Below are 12,454 nucleotides of genomic sequence, written 5' to 3'. Positions count from 1 at the left end.
GCATCTCCCTTATGACAAACACGCCCAGGAACTCGTCTCCTCTTTTGGGTGTCAGGGTGTCAGGGAGTCAGATAAACAGCGGCCCACATTCCTAGACCAGGCAGAGTCGTGCTCTCTGGCACTGTCTCTTGAGAATGTCTTCTTGAGCTTGAATTATTTCTTTCTCCCCAAATCCCCAGTCCACCTCAAGTTTTGATGCAAAGCCTTTCATCTCTGAGTGCACAGATCCTTACCCATCTTGCTGAGGTGTCCCCTCTCTGCCCCTAAGGGGGACAAGGTCATCCCAGTCTCTTAAGCTTTGGTCCAAAGTTCCTAATCCTGTGAAGTGAAATGCTGTCCCATCTCTGTGGCCAGATGCCACTTCCCACATCTCTCTTCCAAAGGTCTAGGTATCATAGGAATGACATTAATAGCTACACTATAGAGCTTCCTGCATGTCAGGTACTGTGTTAAGCCTTTCACATGCATTCTGTCTAATCCTTATCCTGCAGTGAAGTGTTAGTTGCTCAGTCATGTCCAACTCTTTGTGACCCCATGGACTGTAGCCCGCCAGGCTCCTCTGTCCCTGGAATTCTCCAGACAAGAATACTAGAGTGGGTAGCCATTCCCTTCTCCAAGGGATCTTCCCAACCCAGGGATCAAACCTGGGTCTCCTGCATTGCAGGCAGATTCTTACCTTGCAGAGGTGAGTATTATTGTCCTTTTCACAGATGTGGAAGCTGAGGCTTGGCAGTGCAGTGAAGTTTAGTTGTTAAGAGTCTGGGCTGAGAGTCAAATAGACCCAGGTTTGAATCCCACTTAGCTGTGGACCTTGGGAATGCTACTTAATCTTTTTAACCTTCTTTTTTCCAGATCTAGAAACACGTTCTTGGCCATCTTGCTGAGGTGTCCCTACTCTATCCCTTAAGGGGGAGTAAGTCATCCCAGGCTCTTAATCCTTGGTCCAAAGTTCCTGATCCTGTTTGCTGTCCCTGTGAAGTGAAGGTAAAATGGAAATTGTTCACAGGGTTGCTGTGAAAAATTAAATAATATTACATATATTATTTCAGAAGATACAAGTACTTGCTTACTAAATGCTGGACTTCGTGCTGTCAGTAAATAACAGCTCATTGTAGATACTGCTTTCAGCATCAGTACCATCATCCCCATCCCAAGGCTACAGGATTAGTATGTCGATGGAGCCAGGATTTGAACCTAACCCTGCCTGGCCCCAGAGCCCACGTTCTTCCCCATGTCGCACACTCTCAAGTTCATTTTGTCCGAGACTCTCTGGTCTGTAAGTTTGCTCTCTTGGTCTTCTTGATTGTCCCATTTGTTCCCATCTGGACAGTAGGCTCAAGCCAGGGCTCAGCAGACCTTCAGTCGCTTCCAGCCAGTGACCTCTTTTCAGTCATTGACTGGGTGTCCCCAGTGGCTGCACTGTTCAGCAAAGTGCTTGGACAGTTTTCCTTGATTGTCAGTGTTGTGTTGTCTGCTGTGAAAGCTGGGAAGTTGAGGGAGGTTCCTGTATGGTTGTTTATATCAGTAGGATGATCCAGAGAAAACAGGTGTGGCAGTAGAAAGGGCTGGTAGGTGTCCTCATCTTTTGGGGTCACTGATTACTCTGTGAATCTGGTGAAATTTATGAAGCCTCTCTCCAGAAAAAATGCCATGGTAAGGCCAACATTTTCCCCACAGCCCACCCAGGGGTCCTGGCTGAGAAATTCAGACTCAGAAGGGTAATTCACATACTCGTAGGCTGTTCTGTGTCTATAGGCTGTTTGTACTCGAAGGCTGGTGGGCCATCCTGGTAGCACTTGGAAATACCTGTTTTACTGATGTGGTTTTCCATTTTCATTTCTTTCCCATATTTGAGAAATGTATCCATGCCTTAGAACTGACCTAGTCATTTTGGTGAGACTGACCTGCTGGTTTGCACATAAATTCAAGCCTTAACCTGTACCTAGCAGACCAACTGGAGAGGGGTTTTTTGGCCCCAAAAATCAGACTAATGGGCTTCCCAGGTGGTGCTATTGGTAAAGAACCTGCTTGCCAATGCAGGAGAGGTGGGTTCAATCCCTGGGTCGGCAAGATTACCTGGAGAAGAGAATGGCAACCCACTCCAGTATTCTTGCCTGAAGAATTCCATGGACAGAAGAGCCTGTGAACTACTATCTGTGGGGTCACAGAGTCGGACACAACTGAAGGGGCTTAGCACATGCACACATCAGACTAATAGGAATTTAATCGTAATTTTGTTGTTTAGTTGCTAAGTCATGTCCAACTCTTTTGCGACCCCGTGGTCTATAGCCCACCAGGCTCCTCTGTCCATGGGATTTCCCAGGCAAGAATTCTGAAGCGGGTTGCCATTTCCTTCTCCATTTATCATGATATATAGATGATAATGATGCATAAGCTTAGCTTCAGTAGAGTTTACTGGTCTAGATTCAGGTAAATGTAAATCTCTACTTTTAAACTTAACTTCATTTTTGAAATTTCAATCTTAAAAAGTATGCTTCTTCCCCTTTCTTCATTCCAGTTTTCAAGGTGGGGGTCTGATTTCCAAGCACCTTAAATCTTCAGTCTTCTGACTTGTTTGTCGGCCTGTCCTTGGAGCCTTTCCAGCGAAGCGTGGAACAGGCCTGCTGTTTCTAGCAGTAGCGGAGACTGTAGGTGTGGCTCCTGGTGGCTGCTCCCCTCCCTGTTCATTCGTCGGGTCCTCCAGAAAAACAGGAACAAACCTTCCTTAATGGAAGCCCCAGAATCTTTCGTCCTGCTCAGGCCACGGCGCCAGTGCCCTCTGCAGTTAGAAGTGGGACTTGGATTTCGGACGCAGGAACTGAATTCATCACATATTAGATCATTTGCCAGAAAGCTTTTTCTGATGCGTAGTTTTTTTCTTTAAAGTATTTCTTCTTTGCTTCTTCTAAATTGTAAAAGCAACAGATGCTCACTTCAAAGCCAGGATTAGAACTCTTCACGCCTGGCTTGGAATTCCAGCTCCATCAGCTCATTAGATGTGCAGGCCTGGGAAAATGCACACGCTCTCTGCAGCCTTGGTTTTCTCCTGGTGCCGGAGAAAGAAGAGTTCCACCTCCTAACACTGTGGCAAGAATTCAGGGAGATCGGTCCATAGGACGCATTTGCAGAGGTTTGGCGTGGATTCTTTGACGCAGTGACTGTTTTATTCAGCACTTGCTCCGAACCAGTCAGCATTCTAGTTGCTCTGGAAACACTCAATAACGAGACAGAGGGGGCCTCAGCTCCAGTGAAGCACACATTCTAATCTGAGGCGACACAAAGACTCAAGGCCATTTCAGAAATTAAGAAGCTAGAACCCCCTGCCCCAGGTGGTTTGCGAGCCCTAGGAAGGATGCCTGGGGCCCTCTCTGGAGGAGAGGCTCACTGCTTTGTGACCCTCGGGCCCCAAGTTTTCCAGGACACCCAGTGTGAACAGTTCTGCCCTCTAGGGGTAGGTCCCGGTTTTAAGTTTGGAAGATCTGACCAGTGAGCACATGTAGGTTCTCCTTTACCTGGCTCCCCATTCCTGAGCTTGGGGCTCTGTTTCAGGGCCTTTAGAATGCCTTCTGGCGAGCTTGAGAAGCTCTGCTCCCCGCTCACCCAGCGGAGCTGACACTGAATGAAGAGCCTCTGCTGTGTCGGGAGGGAGGGCGATCCGTTTCTAACCAGAGCCCACTTTGTTCCAGTGCTGCTGGTGGCAGAGTCTCTCTCTGGGAGGCTCTCATGCTGCAGTCTCCCTATTCTCTGCATGCAGTTTTTAAATGGCTTGTGGAGGCCATGTGAAAGCTGGGCCACCCCAACTTGTATGTTGGACCACAGGGCCATCAGCCCAACCTCCCATGCCCACCACATCGCCCCTCTCATGTGTAGTATGCCTTTTAAAAAATATTACTGATTTTTAAAAATATATTTAATTTACTTTTTGGCTTCACTGCATGGTATGTGGAATCTTAGTTCCCTGACCAGGGGCTGAACCCACTCCCCCTGTGGTGGAAGCACAGAGTCCCAGCCTCTGGACCACCAGGGAAGTGCCGCAGTATGCATTTTTTAAATGACTGTTCAGCCTCTATCTTGGGCAACAGTGACCCAAACCAACTGGCGAGGGAAGCTGTTGAGCAGAAGGGCAGGCTGCCTCTGACTCACCTGTCACATTCATTGCTAACCTACTTTTGTTTGACCTTGATTTGCTCAGTACAATTAAAGACACTGTTGTAAACACACTCCTGCTGATGATTTAAGTCTAACATGTGACAGCCCAGGATCTTAACCACACACATGACCGAGGCAGATGGACGGATGGATGGGTAGTTTAGTTTTTTGCTTACTTCTGAATGGTAATTCGATCACAAGGAAAAGGTTTAATTTCAAGAACACTGGGCAATTCTTTGCGACCAGATATGATGCCAAGGCAGCAGGCCTTGATTCCTTGCTACTGGGCAGCTTAATCAGGAAATGGCCTAGATGGCCGCCTTTCAAGTGGGTCCTTGCAGTAGCTTGGCAACTGGCACAGGGTCATAATTGGAAGAATTTGGCTCCGAGTGTCTGTGGGTGTTTACAGTGCACTATAGGGCAGGGCTTCATTTATTTATAGAGTATTGTGAGCAACAAGCAGCAGAAGCTCAAAAGCCACTAAATCTCAATTTATTTTTAACAAATTCCATTTTTCCCCTCATCCCAGAAGGAGAACTGAGTTATTAAAAAACAGTAAAAAAATACATCATCGCAGAGTATGCCATATCTAATTATGGGGTTGCCAGCGTCGGCCTGCAGCCACGTTTTAAGGGCTTTGTAAATCAACCATCCATTCAATCTGTGAACTTATATGACTCCCATTCTTCATTTAGATGTAGAGGGAAGTTATTGGCAAGTGAGTGCTGATCAGAAGTTCTACGCAGTCTAAATTAGGAGATGGAGGATATAAATATAGGATAGTGTACTTATGTTCTCAAAGGGAAATAAAAATCACTCTTCATTGTCCATCATACTTAAGCCATCCAAGCCTATACTCCACCACACTAAATATCCACTGTAGGGCTGTTCACTCATTGTGATGGTGGATCCACTCTTCTCAGAGGAGCTATATCGTGGTATCTCACTGAGCCCGACCCTGAGTAATCATTACCCATGTATGTCATTAAACGATGTGATTCCAGTGCTTTCTGGCCTCCTGGAGCATCAGAACTGGATGAGACCTCAGAGACCCTCTAGTTCAAGTACATCTTATTGTAGTTGGGGAAGCTGAGGCTCAGAGAGCAGAGTGGCGAGTTGCAGCAGAACTGCCCTGAGGCCACAGTCTCTACCCTTTTCTCTGACAGTCTCTGCTCTACTGAGCTTGAAGCTAATGAGTTAAACAGATCTGATTTCTGCCCTTCAGGGTTGACAGTCTCAGACAGACAGACAGATGGTCGAATAATCATCATGTGCATGAGTGAACCAAGTTATATGTACAATAAACCAGCTAGTGAGTGGAGGAGATGATGGTTAAGAATGGGGTAGTTTTGGAATCTGTGTGTTTGGATACCAAGACGAAGGTAAAATCAGTTGCTGTCTGACATGCTTGGGCAGAGCTTTATAGATGCCGTGAAGTTTCTGATGCAAAAAGGTGCTGCACATTTGCTGGGTGCTGCGGGAGGGGAAGTGCGGTGCATCCGTGGGTGCTAGTGAGGGGATATAAATATTGCAGTTTTGGAGAGCCTGGGAGTGGATCACTGGGGAGATTTCAAGGGAACTCCAAAGGGAATGAAGGACTGGGGTGCAGGCCAGGGTGGGTGGTCTGAGTTCTGTGGGACGCTCTGCCCCATCCTGGGACAGTGAGGGGGAGGGGCGTGAGTGCTGCTGTTCTCAGGCCTCCAAACTCCAGGCTGAATAAAGGGTGATAGCAGATCATGGCGGTCCTTTTCTCTGACCCTCAGGATCCTTCTTTGTGTAGCCCTCTGGGCGGCCAGTATCTATGGACTGGGGCTAGCATGGGAGCTGGAATATGTGTCTCTTTCTTGCCCTGGACCGATGCCCGGCGCATGCCTGGGCCGAGTGGGCCCTGGGTGTTAGTTCTTTCTGAGTCTGAGAGGGGACAGAGGAGGCTGAGGAAGCCTTTCTGAGGAAGGAGGGGCTGTGGAAGCTTCTGGGGTAGACTCCTCTTGCAGCACTGGAGGGCAGTGATTTTCAATTGAGGTTGTAGCGGGCGGCACAGAGAGGAGTGAGTGGGAGGGAAGAGATCACAGGCCAGAAGAAGCTGTGGGAGTTACTTACGGACAGACAAAAAGCCAAGTGGAGAGGGAAGGACAGTGACATGCTGGGACCTCGGAGTCCACGGTGGAAAGGAAGGAGGTGGGGCCACAGCAGGCCGGCCCCGAGTTACTCAGGCTGGGCCTTCGGATTACTGAGCACACTCTTCTCTGAGCAGAGAGTCTGTCTTCCTGCCCAGTGAGCTCCTTCCCACTCTGGACAGTGGTTCTCAAACATGTTGCCAGGTGTTTCCATGTGGCAAAGAATAAAGTCAGTACATGGAATATCCTTGGTGTCACCTCCATAATTTGCTGGGTTTTTTAGTTATTCTTTTGATACCTACAGCCACTCACCTGCTTTTGAGTTAAGAATGTATAAATTAGCAGTTTCCATTACCTGGAAAATAGCTGATAAGCATTTGTTGTTGTTTAGTTGCTAAGTCATGTCCAATTCTTTGTGACCCCATGGACTGCAGCACGCCGCGCTCCCCTGTCCTTCATTACCTCCCTGAGTTTGCTGAAACTCATATCCATTGTGTCGATGATGCCATCCAACTATCTCATCCTCTGTCACCCCGTTCTCCTCTAGCCCTCAATCTTTCCCAGTATCAGAGTCTTTTCCAATGAGTCGGTTCTTTGCATCAGGTGGTCAAAGTATTGGAGCTTCAGCTTTAGCGTTAGTCCTTCCAGTGGACATTCGGGATTGATTTCCTTTAGGATTGACTGTTTTGAACTCCTTGCTGTCCAAGGGACTCTCAAGAGTCTTCTCCAGCACCACTGTTTGAAAGCATCACTTCTTTGAAACTCAGCGTTCTTTATGGTCCAGTTCTCACATCAGTACATGACTGACTACTGGAAAAACCGTAGTTTTGATTGTATGGACCTTTGTCGGCAAAGTGATGTCTCTGCTTTTTAATATGCTGTCTAGGTTTTTCTTCCAAGGGGCAAGCATTTTAGTTTGAGGCGTTCATACTTTTTCTCAGATGCGTGTTGTAGTTTTAATACAACCTAGCAATATTTTGGTTGATAAAATAAAAATTTTCATTTTTATAGTTTATAAAGGTAACACGATTTCAGTGTGGTAGATTCCTCCTGTGCGTCCCACCTCTGAACCAATCTTCAAGGAGCAGATTCTCCCCTTTCTGTCTTGCATCCTGCTCCTGGCATTTAACTGTGTCCCAGCATCTTTCTCTGTGTGCAGCTCAGCCCAGGAGACCAAGGAAACCCAGGTCAAGGGCTGTGTCAGTAAAAGGTTCCGGGATAAAGAACCCTGAAACCTTCGCCTGAGAAGAGGTTGGGAAGTTGCCTGTGGCCTTCCTGTCCCCGTCCCAGCCCACGGAGATACTAGCAGGCCTGGTTGCTTCATATTATGTGTCTCCTATGTAGCAGTGGCATTCGTAATTGATGCCAGCTTTAAATTCTCAAAAGGAAGGCAGTGTTCATGGTCCGTGGCCGCAGCTCTTGTCATTTCACTTTCTCTGAATCACTGTGCCAGCCACCCAGCTGGCATTCAAGAAACACTTCTGGTTCATTGAGCCATTGCTGGTCAGAGGCCCTGCTACCTCGGCCACCACCACCTGGAGTACTGAGAGCTTCAAGTGAAAGTCCTGAGGGTTGTGAATGTTAAGACCTGTCCAAAGTCCACCCTCCATCCTTCTGGCTGGATGAACCACACCCTGGCTATCAGCACTTATTTGCTCCTTATCAGAGTGACAGAATGGTCCAGGGGAAGGGCATCCAGGGGTCACTTCCTGTGGCCACCCTCCTGTGCAGGAAGACCCCATCTGTGCTCATCAGGACAGTCAGGCCCGGGTCCCCCCGGGAGCCCACACGCCCAGCCTCCTGCTCCCTCCCTTATGGGTATATTCGCCTGTTAGGAAATCCTTCTTTATTCTAATCCAGATCTGCCTCTTGGCACTGTTTTCCTTGTTGACCTAGTTCTGCCCTTCGTACCAACACAGAACAAAGGTCCATAGGCGGTCCGTGGTAGAGTTTGGAATTCATGCTCACAGGCCCCCTTCCTTTCTCCTCCCACCCTCTCATCTCCCTCCCCAGTGTCTCTGTTCTCCAGCGCCTTCCACTGCCCTTGTGCAACATGGCAGTCCATATTAATGATTGGCGACACTCATTGAGTGCTTTTCACAGGCCAGGTGCTGTCCTAAGCTCCTCACATGAATTTTCTTACTACTCACAATCACCTATGAATGAGGTGGGTACTGCCAATAGCTGCATTTTGCCAATGAGGAACCTGAGGAGCAGAGGTCAAATGTTGTCCAGAATCACACAAGGAAGTGGTGGGGTGAAGACTGGAGCTGGGTGGTCGGGCTCCAATGCCCATGCCCTCAACTGTGGGGCCATACTATCTTATAGCCATAACGCTGGAAGTAAGCCCATGGTGCATTAGATTGGGACTGGCCCCTACTGTGATTTTGCAAGGAATCATTTCGAGGGAGCCCGAGTTGAATCATTTCCTATGAAACATCCTCAGAATTTGTTTTGATAGAACTACTGCAGTCCAGAGGCCTTTGCCTTGTCACCAACAAATGGGTTCATCCAAACTCTGCCAGGCCCTGCAGAGTTCATGGTGCAGTGGGTTTTGATCAGGGTGACAAACGTGGGCTCTTAGTATTTTCTTTTCCTGCACATGAAGTCCAGTGCAATAGGTTTCATGTTCAGAATGCCTCATCATGATTTTGGTGGCCATAAAGCAGAGAGAGAAAAGTCCCTAAGACTTCTAAGACTGGACCATAGCTTCAAGTTCCTAATTCAGCATTCACTCTCCCAGAACAGCCCCAGCAGTTGTGGAAGGGAGAGATGCGATACCGCCTACCCTCCAAAGCTGGGATGGCAGGTGCCAAATATACATTTTCCTGAAATGCATGCATCAGGAAGGGTTTTGGAAGCGCAGGTGAGAGAGATGAGAGAGGGCATGTCAAGGCCAGTCCAAACTGGACTTGAGTGCTGTGTCCCCGAGCTGTGCGACTAGGCACAGGTCACTCGTGATCTCTGTTTCCTCTTCTGTAAGACAGAAGTAACAGTGTCTTTTCCTAAGGATGCTTCTTTTAGGCTTAAATGAGCAAAGGCAGATGTGCCATGAAGCTGCAGTGGTTGTTTCAGACCATTTCCCCCACGTGATACCTCAAACCCTCGTTCACTGTCTGGCCCTTCCTGCTTTTAGCATGGGCCCCAGCCCTTCAGCTGCCTACTGCCTTGTGAGGCATGGAGTGGGATTGTGGGGGTGTGGGGTCTTCTGCGGCAGTAACCATCCCCAAGACCCAGCCTGCAGCCACATCGGTCACCCTGCCCTGACCCCAACGCTCAGGCCAGGTTGCCCCAAGAGTCCAGGAAAAGGTGATTCATCAAGAGTCTGCTTCCTGTGCTCACGCGTCCCTGGGCTTTTCTGCTCCAGGCGGTGGTCACACACGGGTTGAGCCAGAAGTGCTGGGAAACAGGGTTTGAACCATCTTTCTCTTCATCAGTTGTTTTTTAGATTGCATGCATCCTGGTTACTATTTTTTAGAGGTAAGCAGCCAAGTGAGGGACCTGAGTTCTGAGGTCTGGACCCAGAAATCTGGAAGGAGAGCAGCTTGAAGCAATATAAACAGGACTTGATAAAATCTGGTTCTGTAATTACCAAAAACGGGGCCCTGACCATTGGGCTAGCCTCCCTGAAACATAGTGTCTCTGTCAGAAAACTGGGGGCAGTAATAGAACTGACCCCACGGGGTGGGAGGAGGATCAGATGAGATCCTCGATGGCGTAACATTATAACAATCCCCTTTTTTCTCCGCCATCCACTCTGCTGTTGATTTCTTATATGGCTTTGAGTAACTATCTTACCCCTCTCTTTGACCCTTCTCTTTGCAGATGAGTTGAAACATACTGGTTCTGAATGAGTGCGTAGCGCCCCCTATAGGACATCTTGGGAATGTGTAAGGTGGTTGGGCTGTCACTGTGGGGATCAGGGCTTTCACCTGGCGGGGCAGGGCAGCAGAGATGCTGGATTAACACATGGAGAACAAAGAACTGTCCAGCATCCCACCCAGTTTCCTAAAGTTCAGAGGGCATTCGTGTAGGTGAAACTGTGTATGTAACGACCTGGGCCTGGAATCTGACTTCATTTTACATATAAACAAAGATAAAATTTGCATGTTTTTAATATATACTGAATTTTCCAGGAACACAAGCACCGAAGTATATGAGGTTTACCTATTTGTTATAAATAGCTACAGGCATCTCATTACATCTTTCACTATGTCTGGAGAGTAGCTGTGCCCAACCTCTGCGTATTGATGGATGTGTTATTTTACTTTAACTAACTTTATTTTCTTTCTTCTTTGTATTACAGCAATGTTGATTGTCTTGAAATTGTAAGCGTTGGCAGGTTATATGATTTACAAATTTTATTTCAAGTGAATGAAAAGAATATTAAAAATATTTGTATTGAGTCTTTGAAAGTATGAGAGAGAGGGGGAGAGTTTGTGTGTGTGTGTTAGCTTATAAATCAGCTGGAGAAACCTTAGGATAGACTTGAAATAAAAAGAAATGGTTTCATTTAGAAATTTCCTTTTACGTAAGGATATGTAATAGAAGTCAGAATTTAACTGCATCCCTTGTCAGAGAAATAAAGTGTTTTGATGTCTCCCCTGGCCCTTTTAGAAAATGTATAATCTTAGAGTCTAAAACACAGTTTTTATCATCAGCTTTTTTCAGCTTGGACATCTTTATTTTTTTCATCACTCCCATCTCTATGTGTGTGTGTGTGTGTGTGTGTGTGTGTGTGTGTGTGTGTGTGTGTGTTACCATCTATGTGTAGATTTTTCAGAAGGGAAAACCAGGCAGGCCTCCTTGCTTTTACCAAGTTTGTTTTTGTTGTTTTGTGACCTCTGCCTGAACAAATGGACTGTACAGGTTTTGCAAATTACCTATTCACGTGCTTTATTTTTCCACTGAGGTGATTGCCTTTTCATGGATTTACAGCAGGTTTTATTTTTGTTTTGTTTCACTTAATTCAGAAAGGATAATATTTCTTTACCTGCCACAGAGCTCTGGAGTCAGATGACCCTGAGTTTGAATCCTGGCTTTCCCGCTCATTTGCTAAGAATTGACAGGCAGTTTACTTGACCTCTCTGAGGATTAGTTACTTCTGATTGAGAACTAGATGAAAAAACACTGCATGGCACAAAATAAAAGCCCAGTGCGTGGTTTCTGCTGCCAGTTTTTGTGTCGTCATTTTTGTTGTGATTCTTGCACTGAATATTTTTCTCAGAAAAATTATCTTGAGCTCTACAACTCACGTTGTTTGAGATTCTTAGACATATAACTCTCACTTGCTGTTACTAAGGCTCAGAAAAATGAAACTGAAATCGCTGAAATTTTGTTTATTCCTAGTGTAGGAAAGAAAATAAGCAGATTCCATTTTAGTTAAAAGAGGAACTTGCAGGGTTATTCCTGGGGTCAGGAAACACTCAGATGAACATCTGAGATCTGGGGCACTGGCAGGAGGCCTTGGCACTCATCATACAGTTAAATCGTCGCCCTCAAACTGTGTTTGCCAGGGCAGGCAAGTGGACAAGTACATTTCAGAAAGGTTCCCAGGCATTCCAGACTAGAACAGGAAGGACCATCTGATTTAGTGTTTAACCAAACACACCAGCCATGCCCCCAGCACTGTGGTCGATTCACAGCCTTGTGACCCGTTTGGGCATCCTTGAACCAGAGGCGGGAGGCAGGTGGGCGAGAGCCAGCCCTGCCCTCTTCCTCCTACGTGGGATATCACTTTTGCTTTTCTTTGCTGAGTCTCTGCAGCAACAAAGCATATGCAGAGTTCCAGCTCTGGGAGTCGGGCATGTCGGGGTTCTGTCTTTGATCCCCCATTCTGGCTGTGTGATTTTGGACAAGTTGCTACACCTCTCTGAGCCTCAATGCCACCTTTTTACATGATGGTGATCATAATACCTTCCCCAAAAGGTCGTGGTGAACCAAATGAGCTGGGTAAGGGCTAGCACTGTCCTCAGCATGTGTCATGCTCAGTCAATGGGAGCTGGGCGCTGCTCCAGGAAGGCAGGCGGCAGGTACATGGACCACAGTGTAGTCTGTGATGCAGACCTCCCACTCAACATGTCCCCAACCGTCTGCTCCTGCCCTGCTAGCTGGACCACAGGAAGGCTCTTCTTCCTCCAGCCGTCACACGGGCACGTGGCCCAGCAAGGGGAGTTCAGGGGGGGATC

At 47.3% G+C, this 12,454-nt stretch overlaps 1 protein-coding gene across 10 annotated transcripts in view; it reads left to right on the top strand.

Annotated features, from left to right (window-relative positions):
• BMAL1 (basic helix-loop-helix ARNT like 1) overlaps positions 1-12,454 on the top strand; it is a 110,176-nt gene that overhangs the window by 49,640 nt on the left and 48,082 nt on the right. For 2 of the 10 annotated variants that reach the window (XM_042232602.2, XM_060399248.1), the window contains one exon: positions 853-984. The exons of the other annotated variants lie outside the window; for them this stretch is intronic. The gene's annotated coding sequence lies outside the window, so the exon portion shown is untranslated. The remainder of the gene's footprint in view (positions 1-852; positions 985-12,454) is intronic. 10 annotated transcript variants of the gene reach the window in all.

The sequence above is a fragment of the Ovis aries genome, chromosome 15 (assembly GCF_016772045.2).
Source record: "Ovis aries strain OAR_USU_Benz2616 breed Rambouillet chromosome 15, ARS-UI_Ramb_v3.0, whole genome shotgun sequence".
Lineage (NCBI taxonomy): Eukaryota > Metazoa > Chordata > Mammalia > Artiodactyla > Bovidae > Ovis > Ovis aries.
Note: the sequence above shows the minus strand (reverse complement) of the source record. Positions and strands in the feature narration are given on the sequence as shown.